Genomic DNA, 15,330 nt, shown 5'->3' with positions numbered 1-15,330 from the left:
ATCGAAACAGCTGATGAAGCCGCCTGCCGCTGCCACGTCGAAAAGTCGCCGTGAAGGTGACGCCTCAACAGTCAAGCGAATCGTCAAGAACACCGCCGAAAACAAGAAGCCAGCTGATCCGCCGCTTCCCCGCCCCCCTAGCAAGAAAGGGGGTGAGGGGGGTTCAACGTACAGCAAGTCGAAGAAAATCTCCAAAGCCAAGGAAGAGTTGCTACGCCTTCAGGTGGAGCTGGCAGCAGCCCGCCTGGCCGCACTAGAAGCCGAAGATACAGAAGAGGAAGATGAAGAGGAGGAACAAGACTCCCTCTACTCCGAGGTCAACGCCCGCGTCGACAACTGGTTGGACAATCAAGTGGCCCGTCCCGTCTTAGCCATCGCCAACGAGCCACACTGCCCTCCGCCGCAACCGACAGTCGTCCGCGACGTCCCCCCGCAGCCAGAAGAAACTCATCGAGTACCGGCGGGAGGACAAACCGACCTCACCCTCTTAGCAGAAGCAATCACCAAGGCTGTCAAGGCGGCTCAGCGACCGAAGTTCATCGAACTACCTATATTCAGCGGGTCACATCAAGAGTGGCTGCCTTTCCGCGCCGCCTACTACGAGTCTGAGTCAACATTCAGCATCGTCGAAAACATCAACAGATTAAGAAGAAATCTGAAAGGAAAAGCAAGAGAAGCAGTTGAAGGGTTGCTCATCACAAACACGCACCCTTCAGAAGTTATGAAGACATTGGAGTCAAGATTTGGCAGACCAGAATCCATCGCCATGTTAGAAATGGAAACACTTCGAAGCCTGCCACGCCTCTCCGAGTCGCCGAGAGACATCTGTATATTCGCCACGAAGATTTCTAACGTCGTCGCAACACTGAAAACACTGGGTTGTTACAACTACATGCACAGCCCGGAACTCGCGAAGACACTGGTGGACAAGTTAACACCGACGCTACGGTACCGTTATTACGACTTCTCGTCGACGCAACCAAAAGAAGATCCCTGCCTCATCAAACTGGAGAGATATCTCAAGAGAGAAGCTGAGTTATGCGGGCCTTACGCATTACCCGAACAGGTGGCAGCACTATCTACGACTGCGCCTACGAAGAAAACACAACGAGTCACCAACGTCACAGAAAAACGCTACACGCCGAAATGCTTCGTGTGCGACGAAACAAATCACACTAACATAACCGAGTGTGAAACTTTCAAGAAGATGGAAACTGATTCAAGATGGGATACAGCAAAGTCCAAACGCCTCTGCTTCAGATGTCTGCGGTATAGGAACAAGACTCACCACTGTCGTGCGCAGCCATGCGGGGTCAACGGCTGCAAGTACACGCACAACAAACTGCTTCATCAAGACAAGAAGTCAGAACAAGCTGAAAAGACTGAAAATACAGAAAATGAATCGAAGACTGAAAGTATCAACTCGGCGTGGACAGTCAGGAAACAGTCTTACCTGAAAATCCTGCCAGTTCAGGTGAACGGACCGAAGGGAAGCGTCAACACGTTCGCGTTAATGGACGACGGGTCGACGGTCACGCTCGTAGACGATGACGTCGCGGCGAGCGTCGGTGCAACAGGGCCATCCGATCCACTGAAGCTAGAAACTATAAATGAAATGAAGGCGGCCGAATCTGCGTCACGAAGAGTTACTATCGGCCTCAAGGGGAAAAATAAATGCGAAGAAACAGTACAGGCGAGAACAATAAGAAACCTACAAGTGTCCTCCCAGCGGGTGCCTCAAGAGTTGGTGGAAAGATGTCCGCACTTATCTGACATCAAAGACCACCTCGCGTACGCCAACGCCAAGCCCCGCATACTTATTGGCCAGGACAACTGGCATCTTCTGATCACTGAAGAAACAAGAAGAGGCGACAAAAACCACCCGGTGGCATCACTCACGCCACTCGGATGGGTACTACACGGCAGTCAAACAACAACACTCGGCCGGAAGATCGACTTCGTTTCTCACGTGACAGAAGCAGAAGATGACCTAGAAAGCCTGGTCAAGAGGTACTTCGAGGTCGACGCCCTCTGCATTAACCCGAAGAGACCAAAATCAGATCCAGAGGAAAAAGCGCTTCAGATACTGGAACAGAAAACAGAAAAGGTCAACGACACGCGTTATCAAACCGGCCTGCTCTGGAAGAAGGAAAACATCACGTTACCCGATAACTATGAAAACTCACTGAAAAGGCTCTACAACATAGAGAAGAAGATCGACCGTGACCCCGCCCTTAAGAAAAAATACGTCGAACAAATGGAAGCCCTTATAGAGAAGGGTTACGCCGAGCCCGCGCCACGTGAGAAAACTCCTGATAAAACATGGTACCTGCCTCACTTCGCGGTCATCAACCCCATGAAGCCAGACAAACTGCGAGTAGTTCACGACGCCGCACAGTGGATCCAAATTGAAAATTAGTGGACATAGGCAACAAAGTTCCAATATCGATTCGATATTTTTTTATGTGATTCTACATGATATTCCAGACAACTTTTACTCTTGTGAAATTTCTTCTAAAGTCGATCGTTTGTCTGAAAAAAAATAAATTAGATTTTTTTGTATGGAGCGAATCACGTTTATTTTTTTTTCTTCAATTGTACGAATATGTTAGGTCTGTGGCATGAGTATATGATATCTAGGGTCATTCTCTATCCAAGAAAAAATATATCAGCGCCAGCCATCTGCAGCCGCGCGAGTAATCATTCGGTAAAAAAATAATATTTTCTATGACATTTTTTGCCTTTTAAGATCAATTCAAAGTATATTTTCTGTCTCACTTGGCTGTTTTCACCTTATTTTTGGTTAAATATATAGTTTTAATGGCACATAGGTAATCACAACTAGTAATTATAGCAGAGGTTTTGTTATTATTGCATGTTATCGGTGGCACCTGGATTAAGATTGATGACTCATTTGTTTGTGCGCTCGTCTAAGCGCACAACTAATTAGTCATCGAAAAATGCTCGTCTCTGATTGGCTGTAATTTTTTTACTACCTGCTAGTCATGTTAATATGTTCACTACTTGAGTAATTAACACTGACTATAAATACAAAGACATTTATTATGTCCCTCTAGTTTCGCTCTTGTCGCTTATTTGTGAACACGATGAAATACTTTTATTTTAATATTTACGTTAGAACTATGGCTGGATTTTGTACCAACCTAGATCTTTTAGTGAAATTAAGAAGTGGTGGTGATCTGAAAAATTATATGTTTCTATATGAAAGTATAATTTCTGTTTTGAATACCACAGTTTCTGAAGAAGACAAAAACCTAATCAAGGAGGTCTGTCGGCTTTTTTGTGTAAGTCTAAATAAAAAGTGGACAGAGTCAAGTAGAAGTCAAAAAACTTTTATGAATCGTATAAATAATCGCAATTGGTTGGAAAAAAATATCAACTGGCCTGTTTTTGACAGTGTTGACCTGAGAAGTGAGTTGGGCTTTTCGGACGTAGACTTATCTGAGCCAGTGGATGTGAATTCCCATGTTCCTATTCTTGCAGTATGTACTACGGAAGCGGTAACATCTACACTCTACAGAAAACCGTTCGAAGACTTATGTAATAAGCAAAAAAAAAGACGTTTTACTTCCATAGTAGAAGAAAATTCAGAGGAAGAGTTGTAGGACTGGTACTTAACAAAATTGAAAGACAACGGCAAAACGAATCTGGCAAAAGTAGTCGAATACCTTTCCAGTAATCCGGAAACGCTATCCCAAGTACACGAGCGACTATTCAAAAAGCAGAGCCTAAGTACCGTCTCTGAAGATAAGTGCTTAGCTCTTTATACCTCACTTGCGCTCTCGAGATGGAAGTACTTAAGACTTCAGAAACGTCAGAGAGAGACAAACTCGGAAAACGGACAGAAGAGCAACAAACGAAGACATCCTCCCATGGACTTCTAATAAGCTCTGATCCCCACATATCCTACATAAGGCCTAAAATAACGAAACAGGTTCATGGTGAGTTGTTGCCTGAAGCAAATCAGTTGTTACAGACTACCGAGCCTCCCTGTGATAGCGAGATTATGGAGGAAGAAGAATGCCTCATAGCAGAGTCCGAAAATTTGCCGGACCCACTTCTGGAATAAGAAATAAAGTGATCCGGCTCTGGACTGTTCCCACAAAAGCCCATCAGGGCTGGTATGATAAACAGCCCCTTTCAGGGCTTTAATAATTTCACAATGTTCTTTCGATCATACGTACGATAACTTATACTATACTTTACATACGCTTGATTGTGTAGATAATGATTATCAACGTCTTGCCCATAAAAAATCAAACTATTTCACCTATATTTGACAAACAATATTTATTTTACAGGTAGCAGGTAGTAAAAAAAATTACAGCCAATCAGAGACGAGCATTTTTCGATGACTAATTAGTTGTGCGCTTAGACGAGCGCACAACAAAAATGAGTCATCAATCACAATGCAGGTGCCACCGATAACATGCAATAATAACAAAACCTCTGCTAGAATTACTAGTTGTGAGAACCTATGTGCCATTAAAACTATATATTTAACCAAAAATAAGGTGAAAACAAAAAATATACTTTGAATTGATCTTAAAAGGCAAAAAATGTCATAGAAAATATTATTTTTTTACCGAATGATTACTCGCGCGGCTGCAGATGGCCGGCGCTGATATATTTTTTCTTGGATAGAGAATGACCCTAGGTATCATATACTCACGCCACAGACCTAACATATTCGTACAATTGAAGAAAAAAAAATAAACGTGATTTGCTCCATACAAAAAAATCTAATTTATTTTTTTTAAGACAAATGATCAACTTTAGAAGAAATTTCACAAGAGTAAAAGTTGTCTGGAATATCATGAAGAATCACATTAAAAAATATGGAATCGATACTGGAACTTTGTTGCCTATGTCCAATATTTTTCAATTTGGATCCACTGTGCGCCGCCGCCAAAACCAGAGGTGTAGCACTCAACGATATGCTACTGAAAGGCCCGGATTTACTTCAGTCTCTACCGGGCGTCGTCATGCGCTTCAGGCAACACCTCATCGGCGTCACAGCAGACATCAAAGAAATGTTTATGCAGGTGAAACTACGAGCTGAAGATAGAGACGCGCTGCGGTACTTATGGCGCGGGGAGCGCCGCGACGATAAACCTCCGGGAGAATACCGAATGACATCACTGATATTCGGGGCGTCAAGTTCACCGTCAACAGCGATTTATGTGAAGAATTTGAACGCCAAACAACACGAGGTCACTCACCCCGAGGCCGCAGCTGCTATTGTAAATAAACATTACGTCGACGACTACCTAGACAGTTTTAGAAGCCTGGAAGACGCCATACGCATATCTACTAGTGTGCGTGAAGTACACAAGAAGGCTAGCTTCGAGCTGAAGCAATGGAAGTCTAACTCAGCGCCACTCCTGGAAGCCCTGGGAGAAGAAACCCAAACAGGGAACCTGGAGCTGTATAAAACCAAAGAACAGACCGAAAGAGTACTGGGTGTCATCTGGAGAATGAAGTCCGACGAGCTGACTTTCAACCTGAACATGGCCAGAATACCTACAGCACTCGTCGAAGGGAAACGACCGACTAAACGGGAAGCCTTGCGTATCGTGATGTCGCTCTTCGACCCGCTGGGGTTCGCTTCGCCTGTCACTATCCGGGCAAAACAGCTGCTCCAAGAAGTCTGGCGCCGAGGCACTGCATGGGACGACTACATAGATCAAGATCTGGCCGAGCAGTGGGAGTCATGGATGGGACAGCTGAAAAGTCTCCACGACTTAACCATACCACGACGCTACCTGAAATACAGCGACGCCTCCACGCTCGAGCTCCATGTATTTAGCGACGCCAGCGAGTCCGCCTATACAGCTGTCCTGTACTGGAGGGCAGTGACCTCCGACGAAGAAATCGGCATATCCCTTATCATGGCCAAGGCGAAAGTGGCGCCACTGAAGCTCACCAGTATACCCAGACTGGAGTTGCAAGCCGCAGTCATGGGTACTCGACTCGCCGACGCCGTAATCGAAGAACACGAGAAAAAACCCGACCGTAAGGTATTCTGGACCGACAGCCGAACAGTACTCACATGGATCAGAACGGGGTCACGGTCATATAAACCGTACGTGGCCCACCGACTCGCAGCAATAGAAGACAGTACTAAGGTCAATGACTGGCGCTGGATACCGACAAAACAAAATGTCGCCGACGACGCAACAAGAGACGTGCCAGCCGCGTTTGATAAAAATCACCGGTGGTACAAAGGGCCAGACTTCCTATACCTACCGGAAGACTCGTGGCCTACAGAACCCGCACCACCTACAACGCTCGAAGAAAACTGTGAAGAAAGGACGCATCACATAAGCAACAAACGAAAACACAGACTAGCCGAGAGTCTGCCTGACCCGACGAAATTCTCCAACTGGGACCGCCTCCGGTACGCAACCGCACGCGTGCTTCAGTTCATCGACCTCTGCAAGACAACTACACAAAAGGTCAACTACCGACGAACCAAGAAAAACAAAGAAGCGGATCCTGCGTGGAAGAGAACTAGAACTGCGACGGAAAAACAACAGGCGCCTAGACCAAAGAAACAATCGACACTCGACCTACGCCCTGTAACAGCTGACCTCCTTATAAGAGCTGAAGAACTTCTGATGCGCTCCACACAGGAAGAGACCTTCACAGAGGAAATCGATTGTCTTAACAGCGGGAAATCGATCGCCAAGGAAAGCCGCCTGCACCAACTCAGCGTCGAGTGCGTCAACGGCTCGCTCCGACTACGCAGCCGTATCCGAGCAGCAGAAAACATCAAGGAAAATGTCAAAAGCCCACTGGTTGTCAGCGGAGAGCACCCGACGGTGAAATTATGGATAAAGGCAGTTCACCGACAGCTTCATCACGCCGACGTCGAAGCAACCATTAACGAGTGCCGCCAACAGTACTGGGTGCTGCGGTTGCGTCCTATAACACGCACAGTTATCAAACAGTGCCTCTTCTGCCGCATGAAGACACAGACGCCGCCGTACCCGAGAACCGGTGACCTGCCAGCGTGTCGCTTAGCTCACCATAAGCGACCCTTTACATTCACCGGAGTAGACTACTTCGGCCCCCTCTCCGTGACCGTCGGACGCGCCAGACAAAAAAGATACGTGGCCATTTTCACGTGTCTCACGACGCGAGCCATACACCTCGAAGTTGCCGGCTCGCTCAGTGCCGACTCAGCAGTGATGGCGGTCAGGCGGATGATCGCGCGACGAGGTTGTCCGACCGAGATCTGGTCGGATAACGGCACCAACCTGAAAGCTGCTGACAAAGAATTACGACAAACAATCGACGCAGCCACAGCGGAGGAAGCAGCCAAGAAAACCATTTCCTGGCGCTATATCCCGCCTGGAGCACCGTTTATGGGCGGCGCCTGGGAACGCATGGTGCGCTCCGTGAAGAACGCGCTCGCAGCGACACTGCACGAGCGCCACCCCACCGAAGAAGTACTCGCCACTCTACTCGCCGAAGTAAAGTACACAGTAAACAGCCGCCCGTTGACACACGTCTCCGTCAACGCAGAAGATCCAGAAGCCCTGACCCCTAATCACTTCTTATTAGGGGGCCCGGGGCGCGTGCCACAGCCAGGCACATTCACCGAGCGCGACGCAGCTTCCCGATCCAGCTGGCGAGCCGCGCAGAGACTCGCCGACGTCTTCTGGCTCCGCTGGGTAAAGGAGTATCTTCCCGAGCTCCAACACCGGCGGGAGCCACACGGCCGGGGTCAAGAGGTCAAGGTGAATGACCTCGTGCAGATCGTCGACCCGAACCTGCCCCGCAACGTGTGGCTACGAGGACGAGTCGTCGCGACGTATCCTGGCCCCGACGACGTCGTGCGGACGGTGGACGTGCAGACCAAGGGAGGAGTGCTGCGTCGGCCGGTGAGAAAGCTGGTGATCCTGCCGCTGTCAACAGACGACGCACCCGCACCGGAATGAGATACGACTCAGTCGCACGGCGGGAGTGATGTGCGGGACAATACGAATCGTAAAATAATTACGCGAGTGCGGAACAATATGTGTCGTGAATAATTATACGATCGAAGTGATTATGTTTCAATATTTATATCTTAATGTTTTAATGTTTGTTGTTTGATAGTCTAATAACATTTGTAAGATACTTTAAAATTGTAAAATGACTAGGTTAAATTCACTTTATAAAGTAGACTAGGGCCCAGACCGCACGCCAAAACGCGTGGGCCAATAAGAAGCAAGTGTCGAAACAAGAAATTTGTAAATATTTTCTTATTGGTCTAATTTAACGCGCTCTGATTGGTCGTCCAATCAGAGCTTTAGAAATAGTTTGCCCAAAATTGTATAAAATGAGAGCCATTGTAAGCCGCTCAAGCAGTCGGCAGGCAACATTTAAAGAATAAACAGAACTGAAGAAAGCGACCGAGCAGTGTTTTACTTCACCAATCCAGTACAGCAAATGTATCCAGTACACCTTAAATAAACAATTTAAAAAAATTCGCGCTCGCTACGCTCGCGGCTGTTCACTTGACAGTACCTTTCCTTCTAAATTGATTAGAGTACTTTTATGTCCCAAAACTCAAAAATTTTCGCGCTCGCTACGCTCGCGACTTCCCCTTGCACTGTTGTTTGTTATACAAGTTTAGGTGCTTTGGTGACCCAAACCTTAAGACCGCACCGCGGATTTTTTGATTTTAGATAGCTCCGCCCACTACACTTCCGCGTCTATCGCGTCGCGCAAGCTATACTCTTCACTCAATGTGTAAAATTTGAATTTCGCGCCAATCGCACACGCCGAGGTCAGCGCGGGGTCAGGAGAACCGAACAGGGAAGATAGGGAGCCGCAACTTACCTACATTTTTTATTTTTTGATCGAATTTTTTTTTCTTGTACTTACAAAAATTATTTGTAATGAAAACTTTTTATGAAGAGTAATATGATAATTTGGACGCGTATGGTTGTGTGTATGTATGTGTGGTGTGTCGTGTATGTGTGTTTGTATATCCAGAACGGATGAATCGATACGTATTTAGGTTTTTTTGTTTGAAATGAAAATTAATCGGGAGTGTTCCTAGCTTTATTTGGTGAATATCGGCCCAAGATGGCCGCCGCCACAAAATGGCGAATAACATATTTTTTTTACAATTCCTTCAGTATGGGTATCAAATGAAAGGGCTTGATTAGTAGAGTCATGTACATGTTATTTAAAGTCCAAGATAGCCACCGCCAGAAAATGCTGAATTGCATTGTTTTTTTATAGCTCTCTCAATATGGGTATCAAATGAAAGGGTTTGACCAGTGTTAAATAATTTATACTAATGTTATAAAGAGGGAAGATTTGATTGTTTGTTTCTGTGGATTGTATACGCTCTGAAACTGCTTAACTGATTTGATTTGCTTTCACAATTAGAGATTTACACTATCCCCAGTGAATGTAGGCCATATTTTATCCGGGCACAGGAAGAAGTTCCCCGGGAATGCGGCTAAAATCGCGTTAAACAGCTAGTAAAAATTAGGGTAAACTCACCAGTAACTGGCCACTTAAGGACAGCGAGTTGTTCATTTAAGTGCCATGGAGAAATGTGTCCAGAAATTAATATTCTTGTATCAACTTTAGTTAAAGCAAGTATCCATTTATCGTTATTAGTGAGTAAAAAATGAAACAACATAGAATTATGTAGTAATATTTTAACAGAATGAAAAAGTAGTATTTTTTAGTAGTAACTGGCCATTTAAAATTAGATATTAGCCACCATAATACCAATAACTGGCCATGCAAAAATAATATTTAAAATCAATTAAAATATATAGAATAAAGCAACTATATTAGAAATTAAAAACTTAAAAAACATAATAAAACAAATTCTAACAAGGTGGTTCTTAATTCGTAAAAAAAAACTACAACTTAGCTTAATTTAATGAGATCAGTATACCACAGTTCGTTTGCACTTAAATCATAGTATGGTAACGAGGAACTTATCATTTGTAGTTATTGACGTGCTTAAATTAATTAATTACATCATCATCATCATCATCAGATGTAGAGTAATCTCTCTCTTTGTAACAATTATGGCACAAAAAAGAATCACATTCAGCCTCAGGAATATGAATCCTGTGAGACAATGGTATTCTCATGAAATTGTTTGTTACAGAGCCTACATAGGATCACCCTTCTTGTTATTAGATTCAAACAATAGTCACAACAAGTAACACATCGGTTTTTCTTATTTTCCAACAGTTTCTTGGACTCGTCTTGACTATTTATAATTTTGTTAGTAGCAGTCTTTTTTGTTTTATTCTTTAGTTTTTTATTTGGTACATCATTCTCTTTTTGACTTTTTTTCTCTTCTCGTAATCTCTTCCTTTCTTCTTTTGCGGCATCTTCTTCTTGCTTTTTTTAATTGTTTTTCTCTTATCTTGTCAACATATTGATTGGATGTTTCGCTCAATTTGGCGCTTTCGTTGTCGTTTGGGAAAATCGGGCAACTTTTGTTTCAGGTATTCAGGTATTTTGTTTCAGGTAGGGGAAAATTTACAAGAGTATTGTCAGACCTGCTGTCTTGTATGGATCAGAGTGCTGGCCCACAAAAGCGACGAATGAAAGACAATTGCATGCGGCAGAGATGAGAATGTTAAGAGGTACATATGTGTGGTGTTACGCAAATGGATAGAGTGAGGAATGAGTATATAAGAGGAAGTTTGAAAGTAGCGCCGGTATCAGAAAAACTGCGTGGAAACCGGCTGTCATGGTATGGGCATGTGATGCGGAGGAATGAGAATCATGTTGTGAGGAACATGATGAGTATGAATGTGGACGGATATAGTGGAAAGAAGGAAAGGAAGAAATGGATTGTGTGAAAGTAGAAAAAATGTTACTTGTGAGATGACGGCAGATAGAAGAGTATGGAAGGAGAAAACATGCTGCGCCGACCCCAAATAAAATTGGGATAAGGGCAGGATTATGATTTTGTTTCAGGTATTCCGAGAAAGGTATATTTGAGACAACAGAAATTGTTTTATTTGGATTGGATACCTTCATTGTTTTCAATAAATTTGATAGCATTTTCTATTGCCTCTTTAGAGTATTGGCGTTTTTTTAAAGACATTTCAGAAAATCTGTCCAACAAAAAAAAATCCGTCAGTAACTGGCCATACAACTATCAGTAATTGGCCACCCATGCCAGTTACTGATAAACGTGTATATTTTTATCTGGATTTTTTTTACACGATAGTGTGCCTTATACTCATTCTAAATATGTTTATTTTTTCGTAAAATTCGGACATTAGCGTATAATTCAGTAACTGGCATGAGTGGCCAATAAATGAAAATACACAAAAATGAAAATCAATAACTGGCCACCCCACTAATCTCGCTTTATTATAGATACTGACAGAATAAAACCTTAAAAAACGATCGTTTACCATCTATACAATACCACAAACACAATCAACTCACGTTTACTACACGAAGTATTACAAAATTCACTTTTAAATTCAATCATTACCTTAAAAAAAATTTAAGGATTTACCGTTCACGTCGGAACTCGTACGCGTGCTGTCACAAAATGACCGATATTTTTGGCGCTAGTGTTCATAGAGGAAAAAACTGTCACTATAATGAAAGCTAGTTGAGTAGGTAATACTAAAAATAAATAATAGATGGCGTTCTATGAGAATAGTTCTTAATTTATGCAGTCAAAGTGAATAGTGGCTAATAATTGAAAGTGGCCAGTTATACCTCGGTTTACCCTAAGTGGTTAAGGAATAAAAGCGTCGCAGATCTTGTGTGTTAACCATTTAAAAAATGTATGTAGTGAAGTGTAAGGTATCAAAGAAGTAATGAAGCTAAGTAATTCATTTTCAAACATATTCATTAAAACTGAAATGTAAATAATAATATAATGTAAAAAAAAAGAATTTATAGTATAACACGGTCCCCATAGATTTTTTGTTCTCAGAATGCTTATGTTTACGTAGTATAGTAAGTTGAACTAGTCTTGCGCGCGGCCTTATGTGTGGGTAACCCTTGTACATATACAGTGACTTTGTGTGCGTGACAAGAGGTACAGTCGGGTACAAATACAGTTATTTAGGGGTTACGGCTGTTGAAGGAAAAACAGTTATTACGTAATTTAATGTTTATTTATCTGTGTAAATATCTATTGAAATTATTAAGTTAGTTTTTGATTTGTTTAATACTCAATTAAAATGTTTATTTATATGTATATAATGATTCTGAATCGCTACTTGAAAAATCAAGTCCACACTTTTATTTATTGTCCTCGTACCCCGAGCTAGAAAATATGTAAGGAGTATTTAATTCATCTTAGATATTTCACCTATTTCATTTATTTCTTAGATACTGTCAATGTCAATTTGAAAAAAAATATGAAATAATGAAAAACTGTAAGATGTAATAATAAAAAGCTTTGAATGTTGTTTCAGTTTTTGAAACGCTACCTGACTCCTTAAACATTTTCTCCGTGAAGAACTAGACATTTTTGTAAACGACTGTACCCATAACAAAAAGCGATAAGAACACGTCATGCTCGGACGACGTCACTGTCACACGAACGAAAGTTGTATATTTACAAGCCGACGCACACATAGGGCCGCGCGCAAATCTGAGTTATCGTCACAAATTATTATACCTACGGCCGGAGCGACAACATGCACAGGTCCGACCTCAACGAGGGCTATCGCCGGACTGGCTCGTCTCCGTACACATTGTGTATCAATCGCTAGAGCACGGACATAAGGTTCAGAATTGCGTAGCGTCTACCATGATCGCGGCCGCTCAAAAAATCCAATATCTTAAAACTTTAATTATAAATGTTTGGTAATAGTTATGGAAAAATGACTTTGACAGAACGTTAATATTGATGTTACGAATATATTAGAGTAATTTTGAAACATAAAGATAGTGTAACTTCCTTGTAATTTCAAAAATAGTACTTTTTTAGACGTGTTTTCGGAATTAATTATGATCGAGTAAAATTATCAGTATCGTGTTTTCGTTCTGGCAGAATCTAGATAAAGATATCAATTTACCTATATCAAAATTTCAGATCCATTGGTAAGCTGGTAGTCCTATAATTTGGCATGGCAAACGGCTATCAAAATCACGGTGGCGTCTTAAAATTTTTTGCGCTCGCTACGCTCGCGGGTGCTTTACTTTCCACTTGTTTTCTTTTTTTCATCCTTTTTTAGCCAAACCTAGAAGGTAGCGCCGCTTTAACTCCTTTTATTTACAAGCATATAACTCATAGTTTTCATATGAAAGTGATTGCACGGTCATGATTGCACCCGGGCGCTACATGAGCTAGAGACGGCCCTGAATCAGTTATACGAAGAGCTAAATATTATCTCGGTGCTGAAATATATATTAGAAAAGAATTTAACTGAAATTTATCCCACTACTGAAATAGTCTTGAGAATTCGAATAATAAAATAATAATATCGAAAAAGCAGTTTTTCGAGGCTTAAAATTATTAAAACATGTTGGAATTCGATGACACAAGATCGACTTTCAGCCCTTGCTATTCTTTCGATCGAAAATGACGTTGCTCATTCATTCGATTATTCTGCTTTAATTAAAGATTTTAGTCTTAAGAAAAGTCGCAAGCATCAGATCATTTTTAACCGCCTTCCCAAAAAGGAGGAGGTTCTCGATTCGGCCGGTATTTTTTTTTTTTTCCTATGTATGTATAGTAAGTTCAACTCAGTCGTGCGCGCGGCCTTATGTGTGGGTAACCCTTGTACATATACAGTGACTTTGTGTGCGTGACAAGAGGTACAGTCGGGTACAAATACAGTTATTTAGGGGTTGTATACGGCTGTTTAAAGAAAAACGTTATTACGTAATTTAATGTTTATTTATTTATAATGATTCTGAATCGCTACTTGAAAAATCAAATGATGAATTTTCGGATTCGCTACGCTTCAAGGTGAATTATAAATTCTGACTCCATGTCAAACTGTCTATAGTATTCTTCTTTTTTCTTTTGTACATGTCGACAAGTATTATACCACATCCCTTCATCAATTTGACTTAAACGTTAATTTATGAGTTTCATTATTTCCGTCTTATTTTGGTCGACATTATGCGAAGCAATATTACTTTTTAAAATTCCCCACACATTTTGTTTACATTATTATACTAGATTATACGTTTTTTGTGTGATCAAGTGGAGATCAAAGGGGGAGGCCTATGTTCAGCAATGGACGTCCTATGGCGGAGATGATGATGATGATGATGATACGTTTTTTTACATTCTTAGTCCACACTTTTATTTATTGTCCGCGTACCCCGAGCTAGAAAATATGTAAGGAGTATTTAATTCATCTTAGATATTTCACCTCATTTATTTCTTAGATATTGTCAATGTCAATTTGAAAAGACGTATGAGAAAATAATGAAAAACTATATTTAGGTAATAATAAAAAGCTTTGAATGTTGTTTAATTTTTTGAAACGCTTTACCTGACTCCTTAATAATTTCTTCGTGAATAACTAGTATTTTCGTAAACGACTGTACCCATAACAAAAAGCGATAAGAACACGTCATCCTCGGACGACGTCACTGTCACACGAATGAAAGTTGTATATTTACAAGCCAACGCACACATAGGGCCGCGCGCAAATCTGAGTTGAACTATCTATACATCGATTACTCCGAGGTTTATAGACCGATTTACGTGATTCTTTTTTTGTTCGACGCAGAATAACTGCCAGTTGGTCTCATAGTCATCAGGTCAAGGATCTGATGATGGAAACCCTGAGAAATCGAGGACAACCTTCTAAAGTTGTAGGCAAACATGGGGTAAAAACTTTACACTCAGGTATATGCCTGAAAGCACTATTCAATAGTGAAGGTTTGGAGCTGACCTGATGATGGAGACCAGAGAGGGTCGAGGGAACTCGACAACTGAATATGTAAACTACCTCGTGTTTGGGCTTATATTCTTTGTATTGATGAGAACTTTCGACTTATGGACAAAGCAAAAAAAAGAAAAATTAATTTTAGGTGCATCGGCCTAGAAGTCGGTGACAAAATTAACAGACACAGACTTCTAGGCCGATGCACCTAAAATTAGTTTTTTTTTTGCTTTGTAGTGTTTTTGGGAGTCGGTTTAATTTTTTTGTAAAAAAGTTTTTTAATATTTGTTAATTTTGTGATTCTTTAAATATAAACTGTAGTAAAAATAAAATTTTATTAATTTGTTTAACTTGACCATTTCTCCTCAAACATGACGTTTAGCTAAATCAAAACACCAGCTTACTCTCGCAACACATACTTTTCACGTAGGACAAAGGGCCTCGCATAGAC

At 41.8% G+C, this 15,330-nt stretch overlaps 1 protein-coding gene across 3 annotated transcripts in view; it reads left to right on the top strand.

The window, feature by feature from the left end:
* Positions 1 to 15,330, top strand: part of LOC124645525 (piezo-type mechanosensitive ion channel component) — a 69,316-nt gene that overhangs the window by 25,685 nt on the left and 28,301 nt on the right. The window lies entirely within an intron of this gene.

Source organism: Helicoverpa zea, chromosome 3 (assembly GCF_022581195.2).
Source record: "Helicoverpa zea isolate HzStark_Cry1AcR chromosome 3, ilHelZeax1.1, whole genome shotgun sequence".
In the NCBI taxonomy this organism is placed as follows: domain Eukaryota; kingdom Metazoa; phylum Arthropoda; class Insecta; order Lepidoptera; family Noctuidae; genus Helicoverpa; species Helicoverpa zea.
This window is presented reverse-complemented; position numbering and strand designations above follow the sequence as displayed.